General features: G+C 30.5%; 2 long non-coding RNA genes across 2 annotated transcripts in view; both read right to left on the reverse strand.

The window, feature by feature from the left end:
- The window catches only part of LOC139426775 (uncharacterized), a 4,508-nt gene extending 3,989 nt beyond the window's left edge, over positions 1–519 (reverse strand). The window contains exon 1 of the long non-coding RNA XR_011637986.1: positions 389–519. This is a non-coding gene — a long non-coding RNA (uncharacterized lncRNA). The remainder of the gene's footprint in view (positions 1–388) is intronic.
- Positions 520–10,328: 9,809 nt separating this feature from the next.
- On the reverse strand, positions 10,329–14,917 carry LOC107454394 (uncharacterized). Its single transcript, XR_001585443.3, has 3 exons — positions 14,794–14,917; positions 13,751–13,867; positions 10,329–10,457 (listed from the first exon to the last, which is right to left on the reverse strand). It is a non-coding gene; the product is annotated as an uncharacterized lncRNA (long non-coding RNA).
- Between the last annotated feature and the right edge of the window lie 664 nt (positions 14,918–15,581).

Raw genomic sequence — 15,581 nt, forward strand, 5'->3', positions numbered from 1 at the left:
ACATCTGTTAAAATATCGACACTCACCATGACTGCTACCCTTTCATGTATATAGGTAAAAATTAAGAATAATTTATAGAAAATGTACAAACTCATTGGTAACATTTCAATTCAATTACATTCTTGCCGCTTCATAGAACGAAAATATGAACAATACATTTTTAAAAACTTAATATCGTACGAAACTGGGTATGTTTTATTCAATGGCTTATGTATTCTGGGTATGTTTTATTCTATTTTTTAACCTTACCATCGTGCATCTTCGGATATGTCCGTTTTAACATTTTATCGAGAAAAAGCTTAAAATAAAATCATAAGTTATGCTAATAAATTTTTTAAATTGTACTTTTCAGAAATTAAAACACTGTGATGAATAGATCTATACTTACCAGTGAGTAATGAAATAATAACAATAATAATGATAAAAGTGATACAGAGAATCTTATTCACACCCATCTTGGCTATCTGTATGGATCTGTGTTTCTTCTTTCGTCAATCTAAAACTAAATCAAGGAATGAGAATGGATGATAATCGTGTACTAGACAAAAACTGAAAGATTTACACACTAATGAACACCTGTTGCGACTTAATAAATTTTTTTTCTATTACTTCGAGAAAAGATATTCAATGTGATTTCAGATTATACAATAATTTATGTTTGCTTTTTATTCCAAAAATAGGCATTAAATACAAGTATTGTACATAAGCAAAGCAACTTAGGAAATAAAACATTTACAATTAAAAACCATACGCAAAAACTATTATAAATTGATGTAAGTAATTATAATTGCTTAATGATGTTTTTAGTGGTACTAAAATTTACATCCTTTCTAATGCAGTGGTAAGTATACTTACCACCATTTTTAAAAGTCCATTGTAAATTATTTTACCACTTTAAATAGGGATTCAATTTGTTAAAAACTTCCATTCTGATGAAGAACCTTTTAAAAAAATTGAAAATCATATGCCAGTTTTCGAAAATGTTTAAAAAAATTATAATATATTTAATTCTTTTTGCAGGTTGAAGCAATTATGAAATTTATTTTATAAATAAATGTCATTAAATTCTGTACTTTTATTAACACATCTAATGGGTAAACATATTAAACAACAAGATTTTTTTTTAAAAAAAATTGCGTTAAATTTAAATTGTTTAAAATATTACAGTTGATTTTTTTCTTATATCAACTTTAAATATATTTCAATGTACCCTATACTAGAAATAAATGTCCTCTGGTATGGTTAAAGTATGATTCTAAGCACAGTAAATTTTGCATAGACTTATTTTGCTTATCACTTATAGTCTAAAAATTTATATAAAACTTTCAGAGTTCGTTTATAACTCATTAGTAGAGTTAGCTTTGTTTCATTTTGCTCGTGATTGACAAAAATCAAACAAAATTATTCATATTTTGGTCCTTAAACTGTTTAGGATAGCGAACACGCTTACTTGATCTCGCGATTTCCCTTTCACTGCCTTCGTTATCATATATATGAAACGCATGATCATGAACACGCTTACTTAATCTCGCGATCTGCCTTTGTTATTATTTATACGAAGAGTCTTTCTGACTCTAGCGGACCTGGAGAAACGTTTCTGGCGCTTATTCTGAATGTGTTAATTCTTTATCATTTAAAAAAAATAATTATGCCGAAATCAGGACTGATATATTAAACTGACCCATTGTATTATGTTTTTACATGCATGACTTCTTTTAAAAAAATTACTAAATATTTGATGTTTTCGATTTTATTATTTTTATAATCGAAAATGTTTGAAATTATGTGAAGTTGATATGACAGAATACAGCCGTCGGCCACCCTCTGTTTCTTTGACTGCTGCTCATTCATTTCCCAATTACTGTTTTAAGATCTCCAAACCTCCATTCGCATCACATTTTTGTGTCTGGAGTGTGGGTGCCTTAGTTTTGCGCGTTTGATTACTTTAGAAATTTTCCACTTATAAAATATTTCAAACTAATGCAGTTTCTTCATTAGCAAACACAGAGATATATATCATTAAAGTGATTAACATAAATTAGTGCATTAAATAATAAGTAAAAGTTGAGTTCCAAAAATTATGATTATGTTTTTAATTATTTAGATCTCTAATCTCTGCAAATATAAACTCATTCACTATATCATGATAAATGTAAATATTTTATATTTAAATTGAATTAAAATAATATTTCATATTTATTCAATTTTTTTATTCATATTTTTTTTAAAAATTATTAGCATATCTACATGTTTACACATAATAAAATAAAGAATGTTTGTGTGTTTGTCTGTATACCGATTGCGGATAAACGGAAATCTCTAAAAATACGATATTCAACTTGAAGCAAACTTTTTACGAAGCCTGATTTTTTATTTTTAAATTCAGAGACATTTAAGAAATGACATTTTCTTATTGGCTTATTGGCGAAAATTAAAAAAAGAAGAAAAATAGCAGTGGTTAAAATTTAAAAAAAAATTACATTTTTCTTGAAGTATCAGCCATTTAACGTTAAAAATTCAGCAGATTCGATATCGTAACTCAGAGTAAAAATTGAGTGATTTATATACTAATACGGAATATCTATTAACATTAATTTTACGTCTTATAATTATACTTAATCCGACATTAATGTTTTTTTCCTAATGGCAGGCACTGAACTTTCACGTCCTTAACCTGGGAAGATGCCGGAAATGTTGCTCATTTAACGCTACCCAGTGGGACACTACCCACGCTACACAGCCACTGATACCCGTTCATAAAGTGGGCCACATTCATACGTCAGAGGACAACACATAGATAGAAGCATCCATGCCTAGAGCGGGATTCGAATCCGCAGCCAATGACTTCTCACTCTGGCAGGCAAACCACTGGGCCACCTGGCTGTCTCCGATATTTATATTATCCGAAAAATTGCACTCAACTTCTTCAGTTTTTACATCTGAATCATGTGCAATATTTTCAGCCCTTCATTTTATCTATTTTCGAAATTTGAGAAAATGAATTATATAATACCAACTCCCAAACTAGTATTAATGCTTTATGAAACAGATACAGCTAACCTCATTCTATAGTTAATATGATGATACAGTTACGTAATAATTTAGGGTATGAAATAATTTTCCAGTGGATCCCAGAGCACACTTTAATTTCTGGCAATGAAACTGCTGACCGAGCAGCAAACTCTTCATGCAATTTAACCTGTATACCTCAGACATTCTCAGATATCAAGAACACTATAGAAAATAAGTTCTTTCACATTGACAAAATGAATAGGATACTGAAGCAAATAACAAGTTGTTTTGCATGAAATCATTAATGAGACGCCTCTTTCATATAAATATGAAATAATCCTAAACAGACTGCGCATTGGTCACACGCACGTAATGAACAGACATGTTCTATTAAATGAACCTGTACCAACATGCTCAATTTGCAAGGAACCTTTAACAGTTATACGTTTTCTCACACAAGCAAAAAATTCGTATTTCAAATAGGACGCCACTTTGGCTGCGAATATCAAATTTTATCAGATTTAATCGGTCACAAACCACAGATTAGATTTTATTCTATGATTTAAACCTTTCAAATACAAACCACTCTACTTTTTGCCATATATATATATTGAAGTCTCAAAACATGTTTTGACTCAGTATAAAAAAACTGTAAAACTAGGGAAGTAAGGTAAAAGTTACGAATAATTTACAAAAAATGTATAACCTCATTGGTAACATTCCAGTTCAATTACATTCTTGCCGCTTCATAGAACGAAAATATGAACAATACATTTTTAAAAACTTAATATCGTACGAAACTGGGTATGTTTTATTCAATGGCTTATGTATTCTGGGTATGTTTTATTCTATTTTTTAACCTTACCATCGTGCATCTTCGGATATGTCCGTTTTAACATTTTATCGAGAAAAAGCTTAAAATAAAATCATAAGTTATGCTAATAAATTTTTTAAATTGTACTTTTCAGAAATTAAAACACTGTGATGAATAGATCTATACTTACCAGTGAGTAATGAAATAATAACAATAATAATGATAAAAGTGATACAGAGAATCTTATTCACACCCATCTTGGCTATCTGTATGGATCTGTGTTTCTTCTTTCGTCAATCTAAAACTAAATCAAGGAATGAGAATGGATGATAATCGTGTACTAGACAAAAACTGAAAGATTTACACACTAATGAACACCTGTTGCGACTTAATAAATTTTTTTTCTATTACTTCGAGAAAAGATATTCAATGTGATTTCAGATTATACAATAATTTATGTTTGCTTTTTATTCCAAAAATAGGCATTAAATACAAGTATTGTACATAAGCAAAGCAACTTAGGAAATAAAACATTTACAATTAAAAACCATACGCAAAAACTATTATAAATTGATGTAAGTAATTATAATTGCTTAATGATGTTTTTAGTGGTACTAAAATTTACATCCTTTCTAATGCAGTGGTAAGTATACTTACCACCATTTTTAAAAGTCCATTGTAAATTATTTTACCACTTTAAATAGGGATTCAATTTGTTAAAAACTTCCATTCTGATGAAGAACCTTTTAAAAAAATTGAAAATCATATGCCAGTTTTCGAAAATGTTTAAAAAAATTATAATATATTTAATTCTTTTTGCAGGTTGAAGCAATTATGAAATTTATTTTATAAATAAATGTCATTAAATTCTGTACTTTTATTAACACATCTAATGGGTAAACATATTAAACAACAAGATTTTTTTTTAAAAAAAATTGCGTTAAATTTAAATTGTTTAAAATATTACAGTTGATTTTTTTCTTATATCAACTTTAAATATATTTCAATGTACCCTATACTAGAAATAAATGTCCTCTGGTATGGTTAAAGTATGATTCTAAGCACAGTAAATTTTGCATAGACTTATTTTGCTTATCACTTATAGTCTAAAAATTTATATAAAACTTTCAGAGTTCGTTTATAACTCATTAGTAGAGTTAGCTTTGTTTCATTTTGCTCGTGATTGACAAAAATCAAACAAAATTATTCATATTTTGGTCCTTAAACTGTTTAGGATAGCGAACACGCTTACTTGATCTCGCGATTTCCCTTTCACTGCCTTCGTTATCATATATATGAAACGCATGATCATGAACACGCTTACTTAATCTCGCGATCTGCCTTTGTTATTATTTATACGAAGAGTCTTTCTGACTCTAGCGGACCTGGAGAAACGTTTCTGGCGCTTATTCTGAATGTGTTAATTCTTTATCATTTAAAAAAAATAATTATGCCGAAATCAGGACTGATATATTAAACTGACCCATTGTATTATGTTTTTACATGCATGACTTCTTTTAAAAAAATTACTAAATATTTGATGTTTTCGATTTTATTATTTTTATAATCGAAAATGTTTGAAATTATGTGAAGTTGATATGACAGAATACAGCCGTCGGCCACCCTCTGTTTCTTTGACTGCTGCTCATTCATTTCCCAATTACTGTTTTAAGATCTCCAAACCTCCATTCGCATCACATTTTTGTGTCTGGAGTGTGGGTGCCTTAGTTTTGCGCGTTTGATTACTTTAGAAATTTTCCACTTATAAAATATTTCAAACTAATGCAGTTTCTTCATTAGCAAACACAGAGATATATATCATTAAAGTGATTAACATAAATTAGTGCATTAAATAATAAGTAAAAGTTGAGTTCCAAAAATTATGATTATGTTTTTAATTATTTAGATCTCTAATCTCTGCAAATATAAACTCATTCACTATATCATGATAAATGTAAATATTTTATATTTAAATTGAATTAAAATAATATTTCATATTTATTCAATTTTTTTATTCATATTTTTTTTAAAAATTATTAGCATATCTACATGTTTACACATAATAAAATAAAGAATGTTTGTGTGTTTGTCTGTATACCGATTGCGGATAAACGGAAATCTCTAAAAATACGATATTCAACTTGAAGCAAACTTTTTACGAAGCCTGATTTTTTATTTTTAAATTCAGAGACATTTAAGAAATGACATTTTCTTATTGGCTTATTGGCGAAAATTAAAAAAAGAAGAAAAATAGCAGTGGTTAAAATTTAAAAAAAAATTACATTTTTCTTGAAGTATCAGCCATTTAACGTTAAAAATTCAGCAGATTCGATATCGTAACTCAGAGTAAAAATTGAGTGATTTATATACTAATACGGAATATCTATTAACATTAATTTTACGTCTTATAATTATACTTAATCCGACATTAATGTTTTTTTCCTAATGGCAGGCACTGAACTTTCACGTCCTTAACCTGGGAAGATGCCGGAAATGTTGCTCATTTAACGCTACCCAGTGGGACACTACCCACGCTACACAGCCACTGATACCCGTTCATAAAGTGGGCCACATTCATACGTCAGAGGACAACACATAGATAGAAGCATCCATGCCTAGAGCGGGATTCGAATCCGCAGCCAATGACTTCTCACTCTGGCAGGCAAACCACTGGGCCACCTGGCTGTCTCCGATATTTATATTATCCGAAAAATTGCACTCAACTTCTTCAGTTTTTACATCTGAATCATGTGCAATATTTTCAGCCCTTCATTTTATCTATTTTCGAAATTTGAGAAAATGAATTATATAATACCAACTCCCAAACTAGTATTAATGCTTTATGAAACAGATACAGCTAACCTCATTCTATAGTTAATATGATGATACAGTTACGTAATAATTTAGGGTATGAAATAATTTTCCAGTGGATCCCAGAGCACACTTTAATTTCTGGCAATGAAACTGCTGACCGAGCAGCAAACTCTTCATGCAATTTAACCTGTATACCTCAGACATTCTCAGATATCAAGAACACTATAGAAAATAAGTTCTTTCACATTGACAAAATGAATAGGATACTGAAGCAAATAACAAGTTGTTTTGCATGAAATCATTAATGAGACGCCTCTTTCATATAAATATGAAATAATCCTAAACAGACTGCGCATTGGTCACACGCACGTAATGAACAGACATGTTCTATTAAATGAACCTGTACCAACATGCTCAATTTGCAAGGAACCTTTAACAGTTATACGTTTTCTCACACAAGCAAAAAATTCGTATTTCAAATAGGACGCCACTTTGGCTGCGAATATCAAATTTTATCAGATTTAATCGGTCACAAACCACAGATTAGATTTTATTCTATGATTTAAACCTTTCAAATACAAACCACTCTACTTTTTGCCGATTCCAAAGACACCAAATTCAATTTAGTTCAAATTTTAACCGAGTTATATTAATCTTAACCTAATGATCTTAACATCAACCTAGTTTTAGGCGCAGTGCAGCCAAAACATGGTCTTTGCGCTATAAATCTACATTCACTCACTCCAAAAGCATTAATACTGGAGCTTTTGGATATCGCCAGTAGTTTGTTAAAGATCGATTACGAATTGTATTGAGTTTGTTATCTTCCATACTACCATAAACTTTGAGAAGCAAGAATTTACCTTTAAAATACGTGTGTTTGCTTTTAGTTGTATAATAAGATAGTTTGTATTTTAATTTTTAAATCTTTGTGAACTGTACTAAATAAGTTTATACTGTATAATTTCTATCCGCTTCGATTTTGTTCAGCATAGTTATAATTTATCTTTAATATTCGGTTGCTCGGTTTAATATTCAATTGCGCTACTCATGGAGTAATAGCTGTTTTAGATACTTTTGAACAAATTTAATTTTCCTTGCACTGCTGGACAAGACAACAATAACAACAACATCACATTTAATTCATATAACACTCCAATTTATTCCAGCAAAAATATTCAACTTTTGGTCCTTTATCCTACCAGGATCGTGATCACACATCAAGCAATTTTCTCTTCACGGCTCCGGATGTCACAGATGAGACGAGTCTTTTTGACTCCTGCGAGCCTGGAGAAATGCTTCTTTTCTCGTTCCCTGCTCCTGAATGGGTTAATTCTCTTATCATTTTAAACGAGAATTTAGCTGAACTCAGGCCAGTTAGCATTCTTTCTTAAACTAACTTGTTGCGTTGAGTTTTTAGAAGCATGACCCACTTATTTAAAAATTAGCAAATTTATGTCTTTTTTTTAAAAATCCCAATTTTTTTGAAATTATGTGAATTTGATATGATTGATCAAATACAGCCGTTGTCCACTGTCATTTTTCCTGCCCTACTAAGGTCTTACTTGTTTTACATCTTTATTTATTTTATATTTTCCTTTTCAACTTTCTGCTTTCAAATCTGTTTTGTTTCCTCCGTTCACATTTGCTGTGTATAGAGTATGTATAGAGTTCCCTTCGTTTTCAGCAATTGATTTCGTTCTACATTTTCCGGTTAAATAAATATTTGAAACTAATGAAATTATTCCATTAGCAAACAGTATATATTATTAAAATGGTTAATAGTTTATTTATTATAGAATGCATTAAATAATAAGAAAAAATGAGTTCATTTTTAAAAATAATAATGTTTTCAACTTTGAAAATTATGTAATATCAGGTTGAGTAAAAAGTTTTCCGCCAAAGGGAAATACCTCCGTGCCAGCAGCAGCCATTGCCGTGGTGGTTAACTTTTTTTGAAACGGGCTTTAGTATTTTAAAGCAGAAAATTGGAACTACACAACTGTGTAATTTGTTTGTCAAAACTTTATCATCTTGTGCACCAAAATTTTTTTTAAAATGGAGCTATCACGTTAACAGATCAGACCCATTATGTACTATGAGTTCCGAAATAAACTAAGTGTAACTGAATGCCACAAGAAAATGTGTAAAAGTTTAAATTTCAATACTGTTTCTTATGAGGATACAGTAAAAATTTGGTTTCGAAATTTTAATACTGGGAATTTCAACATTGAAGATGAACCACGTTCTGGCCGCCCTATTGAGGTTGATTGTGACCAGTTAAAGCAAATTATTGTTCAAGACAGAAATTTTTCAACACGAACTATTGCGTTAGAGCTTGACATTTGCCAAAAAACAATAGCAAATACTCTCAAACGCATAAATCTAACAGTTAAGTTTAACCGTTGAATGACTCGCGAATTGACTGCTGAAGACAAGAGCAAGAGAAAAGCGACCTGTTTGGTTCTGCTCAGAGATCAAAGAAAAGAGGACGTTCTGAACAGAATTGTGACCTGTGATGAAAAATGGGTATACTACAACAATACTAGCCGTAGAGGAGGGTGGTCAGCATCCGGGGAATCAGGAAGTTCGGTTGCAAGACGAACGCTAACTAACAAGAAGGTCCTTCTGCGTATCTGGTGGGATTGTCGTGGAATTATCTACAAGGAGTACCTTAAAAGCGGGTAGGCTATCAACAGTAAAATATACAGCAATATGCTAATCAAAGTTAGCGATGAGATTCGCGAAAAACGAGAAAACGAGCTCAGAAGGAAGGTGATTCTCTTTCATCAAGATAACGCTTGGCCACATGTTAGTGCAATGACCGGCATGACGCTCCACACGTTAGAGTGGGATTTGATGCAACATCCACCATACAGCACAGACATGGCGCCTTCGGATTATTATCTGTTTTCAAATCCGCAGCTGCATCTTGATGTCACAATCTTCCGTTCAAATGACGAGGTCATAAATGAGGTCGATTTCTTTCTCTACTCGCGCACCCCCCAGTTCTTCACAGAAGGGAATGAAAAGTTGCCAAAACGTTGGCAGACTATTGTTGATTTGAATGGAGATAACTATTCTCATTAGCTTTGCTGATTTTGTATGTGTTTGTCATTTTTCAGGATTTTTTTTTTGGCGGAAAACTTTTTACTCAACCCGATATATTCATATCTGTCAACATTGAATACTTAAATCAGTTAATTTTATATTTTTACGAAATTCTTAATAGGTCTACAATAATAAAATATGATTTTTATATATTTGTTAATCATGTATACGCCAATAGAGGATTACACAATTTTAAGAACCAAATATTTTGTTCAAATTAAAACACTTAGGATATTGATCTGGGGGATCTTAGGATTTAAGAACTTGATATAATGATATATTATAAGAAGATTTGGCTTCGACTAAATGAAGTTTCATTAATAGGTATTTCCTTTATTAATATTATAGTTCAGAACAGTACAGAATAATGTAAATATTATTTTTTTGTCAAATTTCTTTGAAACTAATTATGATATATATCTCAAAATCTTGATATATATATCCAATATAACAATTTAAAAAAATACTCGATATTTTGATATTTGATTTAATATTTTTGCTAACACTGTTTTTTGCTCACATTCTTGACTTTATTTTCTAGAAACTTAACTGACAGGTAATCAAAATTGAAATCTAATTTAACGGACTGGAAATCTATAGCTTTATTTCAATTTATAATTATACACATATATAATTTCGTTATGTTGAACCATAATAATCTTGAAACCACATGGTTAAATATTGTGCCGGAGAAAAATTCCAAAATCTGAAAAATAAAAATTTATTTTAGAAATTCAGTATAAAAAAAGGTTAAAAGTAATTTTAATATACATGATAATAAGAAATATTTATATATGAATATATATATTAATATAAAAAATAAGAAAGATTGTTTTGACGGTTGAAAATTACCTTAATTTGCATTTCAATAGAGACATAACAGCTTAGTGATTATTAGGGCCCCTATGGTTCTTGGAAAATTCAGTAGTGGTAAAAAAATTCTCATTAATACTAAAAGGTGTTTCTTTAGTTCTCACACAGGTATTGAATGTTTCACAGGTTTAGGTTTGCAATAAATTAAAAAATGTTTAAATTAGTTTAAAATTGACAATTTTTCTCTATTTAAGAAAAAAAATTCGGAGCTATTGAAAATAATTGCTCTGACAAATGTTTTTAAGGGCAATGCCCGCGAAACAAAGTATTACTAATGAATATTTTGACCCAAACATTATTTATTATTTTTCATTTCATTTTTACTTTAATCATTAAAGAGTTTTCCATTACAATCACTTTTCTTAAAATCCCAGTTTAAATTATGATATGTAAGGCTACGCAGAAACTAAAATAATGTTTTTTTCTATTGGTTATATTATAACGAATATCGAATCTTAACTACTCTATTAACAGTAATTTAGAATAATATACGGATTTAGTAAATATTTAGAGCATTATTTTATACTATGACTCAAATTTTTTTTATGATCTTGGTATAAACATTTTAAACGTTATCTTATTAACAATCATAATATAGCCTCACATACCTATATTTTCGTTAGAATATAAATTTAAATTTTCAATTAAAAAAATAATTTTTCATTCAATTACTAAAACCTATTCATAATTATTACTATTTATGTTTTTGCTTTTGTTATATACCTTATGTAAAAATCGATAATAGCGTGAATTTTTTCTTGGTGCTTAACATTGCATATCATGTTATAAACCCATTTTTTCCGTAAGTTGGTTTGTGAAATAATGTATTGTGAGGTGCATAAATGGATTCTAGAAAATATGATATTAATGACGGAATATTAAATAGCTAAAATATGTAAATAACAAAACAGTTAAATTGGATTATAAGTTCATAAAAAGATAAAAGCGCTTTTCAGAGAAAAGAAATTTAACTATTAATATTAAAAATCTAAATTGAATTGATAATGTCGGTGAATGACATGAGTATTCGGCGATATGAACGCTTATCATCCTACATGAGTTGGATCTATTAGATTTTTCAAAGACGACATACTAAACAAGCTTTTTCGAATAAAAATATGAGTAAATTATCACTTAACTTATTAAAGTATTTTTTTTAAAATTTTTTCCAATGAGCTGCACAATCGGTCTTGCCGGTGCGCAGACCTAGTGCGTTCTAAAGAGGTGGTATCCACTCTTTCAGGACCACCACAATGGGTGAGATGCCGTTGGTCATGTTAATTTGGACGTCTAGTTTCTGTCACACTACATGGCAGCACCGAGACTCTATTTGGATGCTAAAGTGCACTATGAATTTAAATTTGCTGGAAAAGCCAAGAGCCAATAAGGCACTCCAGGGATCTTTTACATGCCGCATAATCATATGGCATGGCCGCTGAGAACTTCCTGCATTCCGAAGATTCGGTGTCTGGGCCGGGGATCGAACCCGGCGACTTGGGCTCAGAAGGACGACGCATTGTATTACGCAAGTATTTATTGTAAAAATTGTTTATATTTCTTAAAAATCATCCCTGATCCTGAAAATAAATTTCGTTCCTGATCCTGACACCTTCTGAGGCAGCCTTGCGGAAGAAGCACAAGAGTTCCGGCAGCTAGCAGTCGATATTCCCCGTATTCTTCTGCGATGATTCCACTCTCCCTTCGTGGACGTTTGACGCAAGAATGTTGACTGCAGTACTTCTGCGACGTCGTTCACTGATCAATGTTTTAAGTACAGAACATCGGGATGAAATAATTTCCCGATCCAGTCAACGTGAAAACACCGGGTACGGTGGCAGTAGTAAATTGTTTTGCTTTGACCAAAGAACGTGATGATTGCATCGACCTGGTGGTCATTTGCGTTTGAACCCATTTGGTTGAAGCATGTTTCGCAAGTACGGGTCTGGCGAAGCTAAACTCTACTGTCGACCGATAGGTTCCTTCGGGTTTAATTAGTAGCGAAGTCTGGTGGCTTCCACTCTTTCATTTGATCTTTTTTGCATCATGGCAAAGTGCTATTTTTCTCCTCAACTCATTTTGGACTTCTCTAATTTTGTAGCCAGTTTTCCACGTATGTATCCTCTATTTCAAGATGAATGGTAAAAAGGTCATTATTGACCCAGCCAGACCAGAACCTCAAAAAATTCAACTTAATTGGGGTTTCTTTCTTTTTTTAAATTTAATTTATTAAATTCTATAATTACTTGTTAAATGAAAAGTTAATTCAGGCAGTAATAATTGTCTCCTATGTGAACTGAAGAAAAATATAATTTCTGGCTTTATTTTTTTCAATTGGTAATTTTACTTTTTACTAAATGTTAAGTATCGATGTAATCATTTATATAATAATAAACAAGTGCACAATTTTATGTCAACGCATTGTTATTTATTATCTTAAATTGTCAGGAATTAATTATTAAACGATTGCACACGTGTAAAATTTACTCGCGTGGAAATTCAGCTTTTTTGCCTTTTGGCCAATCTTATCCCTAGCATGCGTGTAAGCTTTGGCGATTTTTATTCTACTTTTAGAGCCAGAACTGATTTTATCCTCCAGAACTATTTGTATTCTTTTAAATAAAAACCTTCTTGTCACAGTTAGAGATTTACTCCAACAGACGCACTATGTGACACCCAATAAATTACACAATGCTACCGTCTTGACACCATTATACGTTTTCTCAGTGAGGTTTAGTTTCTCTCTCATAAAGCGAATTGGTAGGGGTGGTTGTTAAGCTTTTATTTTAATGCTACCACCACTCTAGAGCACTATTTTCCTCAAAAAAATACATTAGTCTTCAGGCGCGCAACCGCAACTAAGTTTGCTTTAAGGACATCATCTTTTCTTTGCCAGGCATTGATTGTATTACAAAGCGTCGTCATGTAAAATATTCACTTTCCTAATAAGTTCGAATTCAAGGCCCAGTTCGTAAAAGCCTTAAAAAGAGGTACGCTTATTATACAACTATGTAAGAACGACTGTTTATTTGCAATAAGAAAAATCCAGTTTATGAGCGACTTGTATATTATTACCTTGTTTCTGAAAAAAAGTAGTTTATGAAAAACATGAAAATATGGTTAGGATACCTTGTTAATTATATTTTTTATGATTTTTTCAAAATCCTCTTCAGTGCATTTTATCATTGGCATGTATATCATCCCAAATACCAGAACCTCTACCTGCACCTACACCACCATTTACTTCTAAAAAGAGGATATTTAAATGTTAGCACTGTAAACTTAAAATCTTACAAAATTATAAAAGTAGGCAAAAATTATAAAACAAAATTTTTTAAATCATTATGTTTGAACAGTATTCTTTGTATTATTCTTCGCTATGAATAAAACTAAACTGCGTGATTTGAAGGCAATTAGTTGGGAAAAATGGGCATCCTGCAGTTTTTGGGAAATACGTGCGAGAACTTGCCTCAGTGTTGGTCGAAACTCAAATGCATTTTGCGTTTCGACACTGTTTTGAGGAAGGTTCTTGCTCACTGAACAAAAACTACAGTACGACTATTTTTGTGCGATTACTAATGTGTTCTTACGTATAAAACACTTTACGTAAAAAAAAAACAAGAGCTAAATTTCTTTCGAATAAAATGATTAGGGGGCCATTTTTAAAAGTTGGACCCAGTGAAAACAAATTTGCATAACCAGAGAAGCAGGATAAAAACTAAGGATAATTTGCGATAAATTTATTTACTCATTGGTTACATTCTTGTCTTTTTGTGGAACTCACTGAGCAAAATATATTAACAATATATTTTTTTAAAACTTAATTTCGTACGAAACTGGATAGGTTTTATTCAATGCTTTATTGACAAAAAAATTTAAAAACTTAATAATACGTTATTATGAACAAAAATTTTTTCACTGAGCAGAAGTTAAAAGTGCAAATATTTACAATAAACTATACTCATAAGTAACAGTTATACCGCTTTGTTATACTCAATAGACAAAAATATCTATTTTTTTAAAAACTTTAGTGTCGTTCATCATTGGATATGTCCGTCTTAACATTTTGATGAAAAAAAGTTGGAAGTAAAATCATAAGTTATATTAATAAATGTTTTGATTACTACTATACAGAAATTAAAACTATATCATATATATTGCTCTACACTTACCAGTCAGTAATGAAATAATCACAAGAATAGTGATATAAGCGATACGGAGAATCTTATTTACTCCCATCCTAGCGTTCTGTATGGATCTGTGTTTCTTCTTTCTTCTATCTAAAACTAAATTGAGGAATGAGAACAGGTAAAAATCGTGTAAAGGGAAAAAAACAGAAAGATTTGCACACTAATGAACACCTGTTACTGCTTAATGCATTTTTTTTTATTACTTCGAGAAAAGAATATGAGTATGTTCCGAGCTTCGGATTATACTAAGTTTTATATTTGTTTTTAAACATAAAAACAAGTATGGTATGTGAGCATAAACAAAGCACCTTAAAGAACAAAACATTTATAATTAAAAAAACCATAAACAGAAACAATTATAAATTGGAATAATTAATTATAATTGCGTAGTGAAAGTATTGTTTTTGCGGTAGTAAAATATATATTTTTACCCTTTCTAAGGCAGTGGTAATTATACTTCAAAACAATTTTAAAAGTCCATTGAAAATTATTTTACTACTCTATGAAGGTCCTCCATTTGTTAAAAACTTCATTTCCAATAAAGAACATTTTTATAAAATTGAGAACCATATGCCAATTCTAGAAAATGTTTAAAAAGTTATAAAATATTTAATTGATTTTGAAGATTGAAGCAATTATTAAATTTTCCTTTTTAAAATCTGTTGTGTTTTTCGCATTCATATATTTTTTTGTGCCTAGAGTGTGGGTTTTTTCGGATTTGAATCCTTGATTACTTTAGAAATTTTCCGCTTCTAAAATCTTTAAAACTA

This window comes from Parasteatoda tepidariorum, chromosome 10, assembly GCF_043381705.1.
Source record: "Parasteatoda tepidariorum isolate YZ-2023 chromosome 10, CAS_Ptep_4.0, whole genome shotgun sequence".
NCBI classification, from domain to species: domain Eukaryota; kingdom Metazoa; phylum Arthropoda; class Arachnida; order Araneae; family Theridiidae; genus Parasteatoda; species Parasteatoda tepidariorum.